This window comes from Crassostrea angulata, chromosome 8 (genome assembly GCF_025612915.1).
Source record: "Crassostrea angulata isolate pt1a10 chromosome 8, ASM2561291v2, whole genome shotgun sequence".
Classification (NCBI taxonomy): Eukaryota; Metazoa; Mollusca; class Bivalvia; order Ostreida; family Ostreidae; genus Magallana; species Magallana angulata.
Genome location: NC_069118.1, coordinates 52,239,448 through 52,244,677, shown reverse-complemented (window position 1 = coordinate 52,244,677; position 5,230 = coordinate 52,239,448). Strand labels below are relative to the sequence as shown.

The window sequence follows — 5,230 nt, the reverse complement described above, 5'->3', positions numbered from 1 at the left end:
TAATAATTATATACATGTACTAGTATCATACAGGGTTTTTTATAAAATGAAATGTCGACATGTCCGAAATAGTCTGGCTAGTAACTTTGAATCTTGGGCTAGTAACTTTGGTACTCCCACTAGCCCCTGGGCTAGTGGCCAAATTTTGTAATTGCACACCCCTGTGTAAGGATCCCAGATTTATTGAATCTGGGGCTATTATGGATCGAATACCTTAAATGAATGACAACTCTTGCAGGAAAGTGCACAAGGCCTCCAAATCCAAAATATGACTATAGAAGTTTTATTGCCCAGACATGTGATTGTCTAGAACCAATTGGATGATGCGTTATATAGAATATTCATATTGAGGTAAAATAATATAAGAAGGTATAATAATATATGATATTGTGTCAAACCACACATTAATATATGATATAATGATAAAGATTAAAAACTATGGTTTTCATAGACTATGATGAGAGTGATCTCGTAAAGGTATTGCCCCATCTCAGTGAGTTCTATGTTTTGTACTGATGTTGATACAACCACTTTGGTCCCTATTTGCATTTCACGCGCAAAAACGTCGTTTATGCAAATTCTCCCCCTTAGCCAAGTTGGTTAGGGGGAGTTTCTCCCACATAGCAGCAGTGAAAGGTTAACAGGTATATATTTTGTAAACTTTCATCCTGTTTATTATATTTTAGAGCTGCCATGTCTTCTAAGAGAAACTCCATTCTTTGATGACTGATGGAAAAGCCTCATCACTTCCTTTGCTAAAGAACTTGTTATCTTAATCACTAGCCATTAATCAGTGACCACCGTTATCAAAGCTTCCAGGTACATTATCGAAGTCTCTTCTGGCACCATTTTTTTTTGCAGTCCCTGACTTTGTCTTAGAATTGAAATTATTAACTTTTGCTATTTAATTCCTTTAGTAAACTTCTTGTTTCATATTTAATTCTATTAATTAATGTTGAATTGGTACTCATAAGTTCAAACATTTCAGATTTAATTTAATTTTTTTTCTCAACATTTCACTGATTCAATTTTATTGGACATTAAATTATTTACTATACAGAAGATGAATTTTAAAAGACATTTTCTCCAGAGTTCAGCAATATCTTAATAGAAGATCAGAATACTTTTTCATCCCTTAGAGCCAGAAGTAGATTTCTTACACTAGCATACTGTAAATTCCTAATTAAATGTGAGAAATTGATATCTGCATAAAATCGGGAGGAGCACATCTTGCGGAATTTAAAATTTCATTTTCATTTTTCGGATGAACTTAGATAATAAGAAATCGGGATACAAATTTGCTATTTCATATTCTCGTGTCTTAAATAAAATACAATTGAATCGCAGAATGAAGTACTTGCATAAAATATGGAATCTACAGTATGACATTTATAAATAATTGATAAGTATTTTCTGCAAATTTCATTTAATTTCATAAAATTTTAGTTGACTTCTTAAAGGTCTTTAGCAAGGAAATAGCCAATCAAAATAAACTTTGTTAATTACAGTTATTAGTCATTCCATATATATGTATATATAGTCACAATTTCTTCATATATCTTACCTTCTGCTGAATTGTAAAGAAATCATTGGCTAACAGCAGTCACGTGGAGACCGTGTATATTCCATACACAGTCAGTACAAAATATACCGGGGTATCTTCCCTTTGAGCATTAAGACATCATTCTTAGAGTATTGTGACATCAGGTTTCGTACCCAGATTGAAACTTGTAACTTTGTTATAAGACGCTTGATTTTCATTGTTTAATTAATTTTATGTCATTAACACAAAGGCAGTCGGTAAGATATTATCATTACATAGTCATGTAGTGACCGGGTATGGGATGATACCTGGTTAGTAAATTTGCCTCACCAGGTATGAAATTTACTAACCACGTATTATCCCGTTCCCGGTCACTATATGACTATTAACTAATAATACCCCCGCTCGGAAGGAGAGGGGGTAAACTGTTTACCCTTGTGTGTCTATCTGTCCTTCTCTGTGTATGTCCATATTATTAACAATTTTTTTTATCGCAGATGCTTGAAATTTTAACACACTTTTTGTTTAGGCATGCCTTATGGTGGGATTCATTTTTGTACTAATGAGATGTCAACTTCCTGTTAAATGACACCTTTATTTTTTTGTAGCCTTACTTTTCAAACAAATAGTCATCAGAGATTTCTCAGCAACTATTCATCAGAGCTGCTTGAAATTTTATAACAATCTTTGTTTAGACATGCTATATGGTATGATTTGGTTTTTTTTTTTACAAACCTGTTAAATGATGACCTTGCCTTTATGTATTTTCACATTAGAGCCGGGTATCACTAGCGGTTATCACAGATATCTCGTTTCCTTTTATGGTATCTTAGGCCTATAGTATTGATTCTGAAATCATTTGCTAGGAAAACTATCACTTTAGTGGAATGATCACATTGAATTAAATGGAACTATTTTTTTTTTAGACACGCATAATGATACAGCTTCCTGGATCGTGTTGAGTTTGTTTTTCAACCTGTGAAACCCATTTGTTTTTAGGGGTGGGTATGCTTATATTTAATTTTCTCTCTTAGAAACCAAGCAAGTCATTATTTTCCTGGTCTCAAGTTAGTCTCAAAGCATTTAACAATAATTTCTATTTCATTTATAATATACTGAGAGTTTAGTTAATGAACTAAGGCCACATAAAGTTGAAATAATGGTTCTCGGGTCAAATTTTCTAGAAATGGATGTGAGAGGGAAGCATTTTTGCCCTTTTTATTGTTGATGAAATAGATGAGGGAGGCTTTTTTTAATAATCATCGCCCATCTTGGGTTCCAAAAGCGTATGTTTTATAAAACTGTTAAAATACTGGTTTCGTTGATGCCACTTATTCGTTTTCATCACGATGTAGCTCATTTGTGGTCTTGCCTAAGTCTACAGAGACCAAAATACTTAGAGTATTCAACCTTTTTTTTATGATTTCATGTCTTTGTAAAGGTGTAAGAAATTATAACCCTCCAATTACCCTCCCTTCATTTTCATCGATGGGAAAATCACTCAACGAAACCGGGTCTAATTTGTTCTGTCCTAGCTTTTTTAATGAAACTTCTTATCGGAATTTCTACTACTTATACCTCATCTCAAAGTTTGTTAATTTTAAACAGAAAATTCCATAGGATTTGAAATTTGATTTGGTTTGAAATGTGTCAATTTTGCAAATTTTTTTCAATTTTTTTTACTTTCTGCCCTAGGGAATTTTTTTCTGCTCCACATATAAAAGTTATCGCTAAAAGGCATCAAATGGTCGAATAAAAAAGACCTTTTACCTCTTGGTTTGTTCCAGGGGTCTTATCAAAGTTTATATTTCATGCCCAGTTGATGAATACCAGTGATATAGCTGTAAAGTTGCTCTCAGTGGACTATAGCAATTGACCAGTTCATATTAATAAATATAATGTTGCTCCCATATTGACAGTTTCAATATCCTGAGTACAGATACATAGCTGTTGGGTTGCTCTCAGTGGAAAAAATAAATTGTGTCGGGTATGACTGAATGACTGTTTTGTTGCTCTTAGTATACCATAACATAATATGGTTTTCTGAGGTGAACATATGTTTAGCCTACTGTACTAAGGTGCAATGGTTATGTTCTTACCAGAAGGTTTATGAATAGACAAGTTATATTAATGTATAGATGTTGTGTTGCTCTCAGAAGATTACCAGTTGCCTTAGGTACCACTATTGATGTTAAGTTTCTCTCAGTGACATTATCAATAGACAAAAAATACTAATGTGTAGCTGTTTTATTTCACTCAATAGACAGTATTCATAGGTCAGTGTACTGAATAATACCAGGTAAATAGGTGCTAAGTTGTTGGGTTGCTCTCAGAGGAAAGTTTGAATTGTGTCGGGTAGGAATGTATGACTGTTTTGTTGTTCTTAGTAGACCGTACCAATAGCATTGGATACTTGGTATCAACTGCATCATCATTTGCCTTGAGTACTGTTATGAAGCTGGATTGTACAACTGTTCAGTTGCTTTTAGTATAGCTACCAATTAGTTTGTTTCTTTAGAATAATGTTGTGTTGCTCTCAGTGGACCATATGGATGGCTTAGGGTTCTGATGTATTACTATTATGTTGCTCTCAAAGGACAGTGTGAATCGTATTGTGTAACATATGTTTAAATTACGTGTTTCCCTGATTAGACGGTATCAATTGCCCGAGTTACTGTTGTACAATTGGTAGCTCTTCCAATGACATTTGATCAAAAGGCTTGATTACTTATTGAAAACTGTTGTGTTAATCCTAGTGAACTGTATCATTGCCTAAGATGTGATTATGAAATGCCATGTTGGTGTCATTGGATGATAGGAATTTGTTCTTAGTGATTCACATCAATAGCCTAGTGTACTATTGTACAATTATTATGTTTCTCTCAGAGGACCTTGTCAATAAGCTAGGGTATCATGCATAAAATAATATGGTGTTCCTAGGTGAACATATGTTTAGCCTACTGTATTAAGGTGCAATGGTTATGTTCTTACCAGAAGGTTTATGAATGGACAAGTTATATTAATGTATAGATGTTGTGTTGCTCTCAGAAGACTACCAATTCCCTTAGGTACCAATAGTGATGTTAAGTTTCTCTCAGTGACATTATCAATAGACAAAAAATACTAATGTGTAGCTGGTTTATTTCACTCAATAGACAGTATTCATAAGTCAGTGTACTGAATAATACCAGGTAAATAGGTGCTAAGTTGTTGGGTTGCTCTCCGTGGAAAGTTTGAATTGTGTCGGGTACGAATGTATGACTGTTTTGTTGTTCTTAGTAGACCGTACCAATAGCATTGGATACTTGGTATCAACTGCATCATCATTTGCCTTGAGTACTGTTATGAAACTGGATTGTACAACTGTTCAGTTGCTTTTAGTATAGCTACCAATTGGTTTGGTTCTTTAGAATAATGTTGTGTTGCTCTCAGTTGACCATATCGATGGCTTAGGGTTCTGATGTATTACTATTATGTTGCTCTCAAAGGACAGTGTGAATCGTATTGTGTAACATATGTTTTAACTTACGTGTTTCTCTCATTGGACGGTATCAATTGCCTGAGTTACTGTTGTACAATTGGTAGCTCTTCCAATGACATTTGATCAAAAGGCTAGATTACTTATTTAAAATTGTTGTGTTAATCCTAGTTAACTGTATCATTGCCTAAAATGTTATTATGAAATGC

General features: G+C 33.8%; 1 long non-coding RNA gene across 1 annotated transcript; it reads left to right on the top strand.

The window, feature by feature from the left end:
- Positions 1 to 231: 231 nt before the first annotated feature.
- On the top strand, positions 232 to 2,773 carry LOC128161595 (uncharacterized). The gene is made up of 3 exons (XR_008240393.1): positions 232 to 351; positions 687 to 819; positions 2,470 to 2,773. It is a non-coding gene; the product is annotated as an uncharacterized LOC128161595 (long non-coding RNA).
- Positions 2,774 to 5,230: the final 2,457 nt, after the last annotated feature.